The following is a 13,213-nucleotide window of genomic DNA, read 5'->3' on the forward strand; positions in this document are numbered from 1 at the left end:
AAATAATGGCCATTATTTCCCCATGGACAGAACCATTCCTGGCCTACCTAACTAGACAGGAACTTATGAAGGACTAAAATGAGGCACGCTGCATAGTGCGGCAATCCAAGGCCTACATGGTCCATGAGGGAGAATTGTACAAGAAAAGTACTACCGGAGTCCTTCAAAGGTGCATCTCCGAAGAGGAAGGGCGGAATCTTTTGGCAGAAATTCACGCCGGACTCGGCGGTCATCACGCCACAGCCCGGGCTCTTGTAAGCAAGGCCTTCCGTACAGGATTCTATTGGCCAACGGCCCGGGCAGATGCACAGGACTTGGTCCAACGTTGCGCCGCTTGCCAGCTCTTTGCAAATCAAAGCCACATGCCACCCACCGCCCTCCAAACAATCCCCATTACATGGCCCTTTGCGGTCTGGGGGCTTGACATGGTTGGACCCCTTAAAGGGGGAACCCACAAGAAAAAATACTTATTGGTCATGGTGGACAAATTCACCAAATGGATAGAGGCCAAACCGGTTAAAACAGCCGAATCCGGACCGGTGATAGATTTCATATTTGAGGTTGTACACCGTTATGGCATCCCCCACAGCATCATCACTGATAATGGAACGAACTTCACGGCCGACGAGGTAAAACTCTGGTGTAGAAAAATGGGCATCATGCTCGATTATGCCTCAGTCTATCACCCACAAACCAACGGTCAAGTCGAGCGAGCAAACGGTCTTATAATGAGCGGCATTAAACCTAGATTACTGCGTTCCTTAACTGAGTCTAACACGCACTGGGTAGAGGAGCTCGACTCCGTACTCTGGGGGCTGCGGACCACGCCGAATCATAATACCGGATATACACCCTTCTTTATGGTGTACGGGGCAGAGGCAGTCTTGCCCTGTGACATAATTCATGACTCACCTGGAGTGCGCATGTACGAAGAAAGAGAAGCCGAGCTCGATCGGCAGGACAGTCTGGACACCTTGGAGGAGGAGCGCGACGTAGCCAAAGCCCGTTCTGCATTTTATCAGCAACAGGCTCACAGATATCAAAGCAGAGAAGTACGGGCTAAAACTTATAACATTGGCGAACTAGTTCTACGCCTGCCGGATAACAAAAAGAACAAGCTCGAGCCCAAATGGGAAGGTCCCTTCATTATTGACCAAGTTCTGACCGGTGGAGTTTACCGACTGCGGGATGCATCGACTAGTCGACTCGAGCCGAACCCATGGAACGCGGCCAGGCTCCAAAGATTCTACGCCTAGCACCGGACTCTATGTTAGTCCCCTCCCTTTGTCCATTTTTCACAAATACATTATCTGTCTTGTTTTCCTTTCTTTCTTTCTTTTCTTATTTCTCTAGGCCTTCAAGGGTCACCTCGGGCCTTGTTTGCACATTACAGATGCGCTAGCCGCACTCTTCATACCTGGGGGCTTCTTTCACAGAAGCTTAAATTACTTATCCGGGCTTCATGCCCAACACATGTGTTATACTTTCGCATGTACCTTTTTTCACCATTATATGCATCGATATGACTTATGTTTTGGCCAAGCTGGGTTGCCTGGCTCTTGTATTTATGCCCTAGGTTCCCGTTAATTCGGCTAGGGCATAAGGGGAGCACCTCTGCGATTGTTACTGCCGGGTCAGCCGGATGTGTACCTCAGACTGGGTGAAGCCGAAAGGTCAGTGAACAAAAGATGATTTTTATTTGTATCTGCCCCCAGATGTTTTTCCTGCGTTCCTCATCGCAGTCTGGACATGCACTTTAGGGCATGCTTACCCAGGGAAAGGAACCCTTAATGAAACTATTCTCCCTGGAAGATGTTTCTTGCTACCCATGCAATATAACATAACTAGTTCGGCACTTGTCTGATAAAGCACTAATGACCCCTACGCCTGGTCTCCATGCATACCCCTGTTCTTATATAACTGAGCGGGTATTCGGATACACTCCAGACTATTGGGCCCGAAGGCTGAAGCGAAAAGGTCCGCAATGACAAATGATCTACAATCCGGCTAGAATGCATTATACATGTCACTTTAATTACATAGTCATGCAGACTGACTAAATTCTTCTTCTATACCATCCAACAGGCGGTCTAGCTTACAATCCCATTGGGAATACTTTGCGGCTAATTCTACTTGCCCATAAACTAAGCTAACGGGGATCTCTTTTCCGTCGGGTCCCACAGGTCCGACCTCGGCCATGTGATTTGGGTCTGCTTTGGTATACCGCGTCCTCACCATGGCCCAGGCTTCTCTAGCACCCTGTCGGTAGGCTGATATCTTCCATAATCGGAAGCACCACCATGCTCCTTTGAGCTTCTCCTCAAGCTCTGCAACGCCCTCTGGCAGGGAGACGGATGGCCACAAGGCCTGGGCAACACCCTGCATCACCTGCTGAACTTGTTCGTGCAGATGTCATTGCTCGGACAGAAGATCACCCGTAGACCCGGGCATTTCCTCCGCGGGACGACCCGTCAGCATGCCTACAGACATAACGCTGTTAGTAAGCTTCTTCTCCGAATACCTTTAAAAGGATTCGTTCAAGCACTTACTGAAAATGCCGCGTACTTCCGCATGTACCTTTTTTCACCATTATATGCATCGATATGACTTATGTTTTGGCCAAGCTGGGTTGCCTGGCTCTTGTATTTATGCCCTAGGTTCCCGTTAATTCGGCTAGGGCATAAGGGGAGCACCTCTGCGATTGTTACTGCCGGGTCAGCCGGATGTGTACCTCAGACTGGGTGAAGCCGAAAGGTCAGTGAACAAAAGATGATTTTTATTTGTATCTGCCCCCAGATGTTTTTCCTGCGTTCCTCATCGCAGTCTGGACATGCACTTTAGGGCATGCTTACCCAGGGAAAGGAACCCTTAATGAAACTATTCTCCCTGGAAGATGTTTCTTGCTACCCATGCAATATAACATAACTAGTTCGGCACTTGTCTGATAAAGCACTAATGACCCCTACGCCTGGTCTCCATGCATACCCCTGTTCTTATATAACTGAGCGGGTATTCGGATACACTCCAGACTATTGGGCCCGAAGGCTGAAGCGAAAAGGTCCGCAATGACAAATGATCTACAATCCGGCTAGAATGCATTATACATGTCACTTTAATTACATAGTCATGCAGACTGACTAAATTCTTCTTCTATACCATCCAACAGGCGGTCTAGCTTACAATCCCATTGGGAATACTTTGCGGCTAATTCTACTTGCCCATAAACTAAGCTAACGGGGATCTCTTTTCCGTCGGGTCCCACAGGTCCGACCTCGGCCATGTGATTTGGGTCTGCTTTGGTATACCGCGTCCTCACCATGGCCCAGGCTTCTCTAGCACCCTGTCGGTAGGCTGATATCTTCCATAATCGGAAGCACCACCATGCTCCTTTGAGCTTCTCCTCAAGCTCTGCAACGCCCTCTGGCAGGGAGACGGATGGCCACAAGGCCTGGGCAACACCCTGCATCACCTGCTGAACTTGTTCGTGCAGATGTCATTGCTCGGACAGAAGATCACCCGTAGACCCGGGCATTTCCTCCGCGGGACGACCCGTCAGCATGCCTACAGACATAACGCTGTTAGTAAGCTTCTTCTCCGAATACCTTTAAAAGGATTCGTTCAAGCACTTACTGAAAATGCCGCGCCGAAGCCTCTTATTCTCCTTCTCAGAGTCTGCAAGCTGGCCCCGAACCTCATTTAGTTCCATGTTCAGCTTTATATTGGCATCTTGGAGATTGTTTTTCTCCCGCCTAACCTCAGTCAGCACACGTTTGCCAGCCTCTAGCTGCCGCATAATATGCTGGTCCCCCAGATTCTCTCCGAATTCATCTACCAAATCTATTGTTAGATCTGCAGCCACGCCGCACACTACATGGTAACCATCATTCTTTAAAGTAAATGTTACCAGCTGGAGGCTTTTTCTGTTCCTGCAATGCGGCAACAGCGGCCCGTAGTTGGGTCTTGCACTCCTCCAGCTCCTGGGACAGCCTGGTATTCTTCTCTGTAAGAACCTGCACAATAAGGATGATCCTTAAATCAGTTCTGCTAACTGCTTCAAGTCTCAGGGGCTACTGATACATATAACTCGTCAGATATACTCACCCGTACATCCTTTACATACTGATCCGTGGCTCTGGCCAGACCATCTTGAGCAGCACGGGGGTACGCTTCTCCAGAGTTGAAGGCGTCAAACGCCTCTGGTGAAAAACAAGCGTCGCGGAGTACGGCCCGGGGGCGCCTATGATTCATGGCTCTCTCTACTTCTGAGTTTGTAGCGGATAATCTATCCGCATCCTCTGTCGGGGGATTATCTGGCGCCTGCCTTATATCGGCTTCTGCCTCCATGTCCGGTCCTGGCGCCCGACTGGTGGAAGCATGATTGGTAACATCGCCAGGCACATTCCGGCGAGCATTTTTTCTGTTAAAGAAACACGGGCGTCGTTACATTTTGAGAAAGATGACAACCATGGAGCGGGGTTTTTCTTATACCATTGCGCCGGCGTCTCCGTCCTGACCGCCTTCCTTTTTGGCCTACCCGGCCTCGGTGCCTCCCGTTGCCGCATTGCTGCGGGTTCGGCAGGGCGTCCCGAACGCCTCCCATGTAAAAATACCATGTGTATATAGTGGGTGAAGTGCTTAAAAGGGGATCCTAGTTTTGGAGTTGGGATTTTTTGGTTTTTCTTACTTGCGATGCAGGGAGCAGTCCAGGATAGTCGGCCGTAATGGCCACCATGGCATCGTCGCAGCTTAACTAATAAAATTGCCGATCTATCAGCTCCACGAATATAACCTGATCTTCTTCGAGTCCGGAGACGAGGGCCCGGTCAGGGTCCTCCGGTTGTGGAGACGGGCTGCTGAACTCCTTTATGGCCTTTCACAGTTCCTGCCATAAATTGGCAAGGTGAATACTTACAACGAAAAACGCGGGAAGATGGAAGTCAGGGGATATAGCTTACCCAGCTTGGAGGATTGTACATGGATAATCCGTCCAGTGGCTTGATGCGGGCGAACTCCTCCTCCTCTCCCTTGAACAGTTCGGACAGAATTTTGGCTAATGCGGCAGCATCGCCCGGACCCTTAAGCCCGTAGCGGGTGGCGTCATCCTCCCCATTGAAACATCACAAGGGGTGCCCACGATATTGAAGTGGTTGCACTCCCCGCATTATGCAAATCGACATAACTTCGGTTGTCAATCCTGATCGAGCCACTGCTTTGATCCGGTTCAACAGATAGAGGACTTCTCTGTTGTCTTCCTCCTGGGGGCTCCGTGGGCGCCAACTTCAGCGTTTCTTCAGCGGAGCACTGTCAAACTCAGGAAGACCCCGCCGAACAGGGTCCGGAAGGGGAACGTCCTCCATATAAAACCATTATGAAGGCCACTCTTCGGACGACTTCTTCGGGGTACCGGATGGGTACCCGGTGTCGGTGATGCGCCATATTTTGGCTCCGCCCACTTGATAAAGTGATCTCCCTTGTATGCGAGGGACGAGGCAGAATAGCCTTTTCCACATCTCGAAGTGAGACTCGTAGCCCAGGAACAACTCGCAGAGAGAAACATAGCCGGCGATGTGTAAAATGGAGGCAGGGGTGAGATTGTGTAATTGGAGGCCAGAGATCTCCAGAAGCCCGCGGAGGAACGGATGAATTGGAAATCCGAGTCCCCTTAGTCGATAAGGAACAAGGCACACCCGTTCCCCCATGGAGGGACAGGGAAAGCTCTCCGCTTGCTCCCCGCCATTATAGGTGGCAAGCCCGTCACGAACGGGCACCATATATGCTGGAGGGAGAAATCCCTTAATCTGCAGGTCAACCAATCGACTATGCGGAACTGAACACCTCTCCCAGTCACCAGGCTTAGGGCTACGGGGGCGGGAGGAGGAGCTGTGGAGGTCGGCCATGCTGGAATGGATCTTTTCGAAACACGCTCTGATGGACTCTCGCTGGGGGAGGATGGTATGGATTGGATCTAAGAATCCCCATCCCTTTAATAGACAATTTATTTATCTGGCTAGGGGGGCGAACATAAAAACACCCTGGCGCCTCGTATTCATTCGACGCATGGTAGATAGCCCTTATTGGGCACAGAATCCAAGAGGTTCCACATTTATGGAGCCGGACACTACTTACGAGCACTTGAAGATTGGAGAAGAACCTGCCTTGCAATGCCGAATACAACACTGCGCCGGACTCATCGTCATTGAAGCCTGGTTCGGGGGCTACTGAGGGAGTCCTGGATTAGGTGGTCTCTGGACAGCCGGATTACATCCTTTGGCCGGACTGCTGGACTATGAAGATACAAGATTGAAGACTTCGTCTCGTGTCCGGGTGGGTCTCTACTTGGCGTGGAAGGCAAGTTAGGCAATACGGATATGTATATCTCCTCCTTTGTAACCGACCTTGTGTAACCCTAGCCCCCTCCAGTGTCTATATAAACCGGAGGGTTTTAGTCCGTAGGACAACATACAATCATACCATAGGCTAGCTTCTAGGGTTTAGCCTCTCTGATCTCGTGGTAGATCTACTCTTGTACTACCCATATCATCAATATTAATCAAGCATGACATAGGGTTTTACCTCCATCAAGAGGGCCCGAACCTGGGTAAAACATTGTGTCCCCTGCCTCCTGTTACCATCCGCCTTAGATGCACAGTTCGGGACCCCCTACCTGAGATCCGCCAGTTTTGACACCGATAGTCGGTAATGAACCCCTTCATCCAGATTGCTTCATGAGCTGCCTCCGAGGCTGCCATGTACTCCGCTTCACATGTAGATCCCGCCAGGATGCTTTCCTTGCAATTGCACTAGCTGACTGCCCCACCATTCAAAATATACATCTATCCGGTTTGTGACTTGGAGTCATTCAGATCTATGTCGAAGCTAGCATCAACGTAACCCTTTACGACGAGCTCTTCGTCACCTCCATAAACGAGAAACATATCCTTAGTCCTTTTCAGGTACTTCAGGATATTCTTGACCGCTGTCCAGTGTTCCATGCCAGGATTACTTTGGTACCTTCCCACCAAACTTACGGCGAAGTTTACATCAGGTTTGGTACACAGCATGGCATAAATAATAGACCCTATGGCCGAGGCATAGGGGATGACACTCATCTTTTCCCTATCTTCTGCCGTGGTCGGGCATTGAGCCGTGCTCAATCTCACACCTTGCAATACATGCAAGAACCCCTTCTTGGACTAATCCTTATTGAACTTCTTCAATATCTTGTCAAGGTACGTGCTTTGTGAAAGACCAATGAGGCGTCTCGATCTATCTCTCTAGATCTTGATGCCTAATATGTAAGCAGCTTCTCCAAGGTCCTTCATTGAAAAACACTTATTCAAGTAGGCCTTTGTGCTTTCCAAGAGCTCTATATCATTTCCATCAATAGTATGTCAGCCACATATAATATGAGAAATGCTACAGAGCTCCCACTCACTTTCTTGTAAACACAGGCTTCTCCATAAATCTGCGTAAACCCAAACGCTTTGATCATCTCATCAAAACGAATGTTCCAACTCCGAGATGCTTGCATCAGCCCATAGATCGAGCGTTGGAGCTTGCATACCTTGTCAACATTCTTAGGATTGACAAAACCTTCCGGCTGCATCATATACAATTCTTCCTTACGGAAACCATTAAGGAATGCCGTTTTGACATCCATTTGCCATATCTCGTAATCATAGAATGCGGAAATTGCTAACATGATTCGGACAGACTTCAGCTTCGCTACGGGTTAGAAGGTCTCATCGTAGTCAACCCCTTGAAATTGTCGATAACCCTTAGCGACAAGTCGAGCCTTATAGATGGTTACATTACCATCCGTTTCTGTCTTCTTCTTAAAGATCCATTTATTTTCTATCGCTCGCCGATCATTGGGCAAGTCTGTCAAAGTCCATACTTCATTTTCATACATGGATCCTATCTCGGATTTCATGGCTTCAAGCCATTTGTCGGAATCCAGGCCCGCCATCGCTTCTTCATAGTTCGAAGGTTCACCATTGTCTAACAACATGATTTCCAGGACAGGGTTGCCATACCACTCTGGTGCGGAACGTGTCCTTGTGGACCTACGAAGTTCGATAGCAACTTGATCTGAAGTTTCATGATCATCATCATTAACTTCCTCTCTAGTCGGTGCAGGCACCATAGAAACATTTTCTTGAGCTGCGCTACTCTCCGGTTCAAGAGGCAATACTTCATCAAGTTCTACTTTCCTCCCACTTACTTCTTTCGAGAGAAACTCTTTCTCTAGGAAGGATCCATTCCTGGCAACAAAGATCTTGCCTTCGGATCTGAGGTAGAAGGTATACCCAATAGTTTCCTTAGGGTGTCCTAAGAAGACGCATTTTTCCGATTTGGGTTCGAGCTTTTCAGGATGAAGTTTCTTGACATAAGCATCGCGTCCCCAAACTTTCAGAAATGACAACCTAGGTTTCTTCCCAAACTACAATTCATACGGTGTCATCTCAATGGATTTCGACGGAGCCCTATTTAAAGTGAATGCGGCAGTCTCTATAACATAACCCCAAAATGATAGTGGTAGATCGGTAAGAGACATCATAGATCGCACCATATCCAATAGAGTGCGATTACAACGTTCGGACACACCATTACGCTGAGGTGTTCCAGGTGGCGTGAGTTGTGAAACAATTCCACATTTCCTTAAGTGCGTGCCAAATTCGTGACTCAAATATTCTCCCCCATGATCTGATCGTAAGAACATGATTTTCCCGTCACGTTGATTCTCAACCTCACTCTGAAATTCCGTGAACTTTTCAAAGGTCTCAGACTTGTGTTTCATTAAGTAGACATACCCATATCTACATAAGTCATCACTGAGGGTGAGAACATAACGATAACCACCGCGAGCCTCAATGCTCATTGGACCGCACACATCAGTATGTATGATTTCCAATAAGTTGGTTGCTCGCTCCATTGTTCCGGAGAACGGAGTCTTGGTCATTTTGCCCATGAGGCATGGTTCGCACGTGTCAAATGATTCATAACCAAGAGACACCAAAAGTCCATCTGCATGGAGTTTCTTCATGCGTTTGACACCGACGTGACCAAGGCGGCAGTGCCACAAGTATGTGGGACTATCATTATCAACCTTACATCTTTTGGCATTGACACTATGAATATGTGTAACATCACGTTCGAGATTCAATAAGAATAAACCATTGACCAGTGGGGCATGACCATAAAACATGTCTCTCATATAAATAGAACAACCATTATTCTCATATTTAAATGAGTAGACATCTCGCATTAAACGAGATCCAGATACAATGTTCATGCTCAAAGCTGGTACTAAATAACAATTATTAAGGTTTAAAACAAATCCCGTAGGTAAATGTAGAGGCAGCGTGCCGACGGCGATCACATCGACCTTGGAACCATTCCCGATGCGCATCATCACCTCGTCCTTCGCCAGTCTCCGCTTATTCCGCAGCTCCTGTTTTGAGTTACAAATATGAGCAACCACACCGGTATCAAATACCCAGGAGCTACTACGAGCGCTGGTTAGGTACACATCAATAACAAGTATATCACGTATACCTTTGGTATTGACGGCCTTCTTATCCGCTAAGTACTTGGGGCAGTTCTGCTTCCAGTGACCGTTTCCCTTGCAATAAAAGCACTCAGTCTCAGGCTTGGGTCCATGCTTTGGCTTCTTCCCGGCAACTGGCTTACTAGGCACGGCAACTCCCTTGCCGTCCTTCTTGAAGTTCTTCTTACCCTTGCCTTTCTTGAACTTAGTGGTTTTATTCACCATCAACACTTGATGTTCCTTTTTTGATCTCCACCTCCACTGATTTCAGCATTGAATATACCTCAGGAATGGTCTTTTCCATCCCCTGCATATTGAAGTTCATCACAAAGCTCTTGTAGCTAGGTGGGAGAGACTGAAGGATTCTGTCAACGACCGCATCATCTGGGAGATTAACTCCCAGCTGAGATAAGCGGTTGTGCAACCCAGACATTTTGAGTATGTGCTCGCTGACAGAACTATTCTCCTCCACCTTACAATTGTAGAACTTGTCGTAGACTTCATATCTCTCGAACTGGGCATGATCTTGAAAAACTATTTTCAGCTCTTGGAACATCTCATATGCTCCGTGCTGCTCAAAACGTTTTTGGAGCCCCGGTTCTAAGCTGTAAAGCATGCCGCACTGAACCAGAGAGTAATCATCACTACGCGACTGCCAGGCGTTCATAACGTCTTGAGTTGCTGGGAAAACAGGTGCTTCACCTAGCGGTGCATCAAGGACATGCTTTCTTGCCAGCTATGAGGATAATCCTCAGGTTACGGGCCCAGTCCGTGTAGTTGCTGCCATCGTCTTTCAGCTTGGTTTTCTCTAGGAATGCGTTGAAGTTGAGGGCAACATTAGCGTGGGCCATTTGATCTACAAGACATATTGCAAAGTTTTAGACTATGTTCATGATAATTAAGTTCATCTAATCAAATTATTTAATGAACTCCCACTCGGATAGACATCCCTCTAGTCATCTAAGTGATACATGATCCGAGTCAACTAGGCCGTGTCTGATCATCACATGAGACGGACTAGTCATCATCGATGAACATCTTCATGTTGATCGTATCTTCTATACGACTCATGTTCGACCTTTCGGTCTTCCATGTTCCGAGGCCATGTCTTTACATGCTAGGCTCGTCAAGTCAACCTAAGTGTATTGTGTGTGTAAATCTGGCTTACACCCATTGTATGCAAACATTAGAACCTATCACACCCGATCATCATGTGGTTCTTCCGAACAATGGACCTTAGCAACGGTGCACAGTTAGGGGGAACATAATTCTTGATATTTTAATGAGGGATCATCTTATTTATGCTACCGTCGTTCTAAGCAAATAAGATGTAAAAACATGGTAAACATCACATGCAATCAAATAGTGACATGATATGGCCAATATCATTTTGCTCCTTTTGATCTCCATCTTCAGGGCGCCATGATCATCATCGTCACCGGCTTGACACCATGATCTCCATCATCATGATCTGCATCTTCGTGTCTTCATGAAGTTGTCTCGTCAACTATTACTTCTACTACTATGGCTAACGGTTTAGCAATAAAGTAAAGTAATTACATGACGTTTATATTGACACGCAGGTCATAAATAAATTAAGACAACTCCTATGGCTCCTGCCGGTTGTCATACTCATCGACATGCAAGTCATGATTCCTATTACAAGAACATGATCAATCTCATACATCACATATATCATTCATCACATCCGTTGGGCCATATCACATCACACGGCATATGCTGCAAAAACAAGTTAGACGTCATCTAATTGTTTTTGCAAAAAATTTACGTGGCTGCTATAGGTTTCTTAGCAAGAACGTTTCTTACCTACGCCAAAACCACAACATGATATGACAATTTCTATTTACCCTTCCTAAGGACCCTTTTCATAAAATCCGATCCGACTAAAGTAGGAGAGACAGACACCCGCTAGCCACCTTATGCAACTAGTGCATGTCAGTCGGTGGAACCTGTCTCACGTAAGTGTACGTGTAAGGTCAATCTGGGTCGCTTCATTCCACGATGCCGCCGGATCAAGATAAGACTAGTAACGGCAAGTAAATTGACAAAATCGACGCCCACAACAACTTGTGTTCTACTCATGCATAGAAACTACGCATAGAACTAGCTCTGATACCACTATTGGGGATCGTAGCAGAAATTTAAAATTTTCTAGGCATTACCAAGATCAATCTATGGAGTCATCTAGCAACGAGAGAGAGAAGAGTGCATCTACATACCCTTCTAGATCGCGAGCGGAAGCGTTCAAGAGAACGGGGTTGATGGAATCATACTCGTCGTGATCCAAATCACCGATGATCCTAGCGCCGAACGGGACGACACCTCCGCATTCAACACACGTATGGAGCGGAGACGTCTCCTCCTTCTTGATCCAGCAAGGGGGGGGGGGAGAAGTTGATGGAGATCGAGCAGCATGACGGCGTGGTGGTGGAAGCAGCGGGATTCCAGCAGGGCTTCGCCAAGCGCTACTGGAGGAGGAAGAGGTGTCACGGGAGGTAGAGGGAGGCGCCAGGGCTTAGGGTTCGGCTGCCCTCCCTCCCCTCCACTATATATAGGGGCTAGGGGGCGCATGCCCCCTTGGAGATCCCATCTAGAGGGGGGCGGTGGCCCCCGGGCCGGCAGCCCCTCGGGGGGCAACCGCCCCCTAGGGTTTCCAACCATAGGCGCCTTGGGCCCTTGGGTGGGGCGCACAAGCCCACCAGGGGCTGGTTCCCATGCCACTTCAGCCCATGGGGCCCTCCGGGATAGGTGGTCCCACCCGGTGGACCCCCGGGACCCTTCCTGTGGTCCCGGTACAATACCGGTGACCCCCGAAACTCTCCCGGTGGCCGAAACTAGACTTCCTATATATAAATCTTTACCTCCAGACCATTCCGGAACTCCTCGTGATGTCCGGGATCTCATCCGGGACTTGGAACAACTTTCGATTAACCGCATACTAATATCTCTACAACTCTAGCGTCACTGAACCTTAAGTGTGTAGACCCTATGGGTTCGGGAGACACGTAGACATGACCGAGACAACTCTCCGGTCAATAACCAACAGCGGGATCTAGATACCCATGTTGGCTCCCTCATGCTCCACGATAATCTCATCGGATGAACCATGATGTCAAGGATTCAATCAATCACGTATACAATTCCTTTTGTCTGTCGGTACGATACTTGCCCGAGATTCGATCGTCGGTATAACGATACCTTGTTCAATCTCGTTACGACAAGTCTCTTTACTCGTTCCCATAACACATCTTCTCGTGAACAACTCCTTGATCACATTGAGCTCATTATGATGATGTCCTACCGACTGGGCCCAGAGATACCTCTCCGTCATACGAAGTGAAAAATCCCAGTCTTGATTCTTGCCAACCCAACAGGTACTTTCGGGGATACCCGTAGTGTACCTTTATAGCCATCCAGTTACGTTGTGACGTTTGGCACACCCAAAGTACCCTTACGGTATCCGGGAGTTGCACAATCTCATGGTCTAAGGAAGGGATACTTGACATTAGAAAAGCTTTAGCAGACAAACTACACGATCTTGTGCTATGCTTAGGATTGGGTCTTGTCCATCACATCATTATCCTAATGATGTGATCCTGTTATCAATGACATCATATATCCATGGTTAGGAAACTGTAACCA

Source organism: Triticum urartu, chromosome 7, assembly GCF_003073215.2.
Source record: "Triticum urartu cultivar G1812 chromosome 7, Tu2.1, whole genome shotgun sequence".
In the NCBI taxonomy this organism is placed as follows: Eukaryota; Viridiplantae; Streptophyta; class Magnoliopsida; order Poales; family Poaceae; genus Triticum; species Triticum urartu.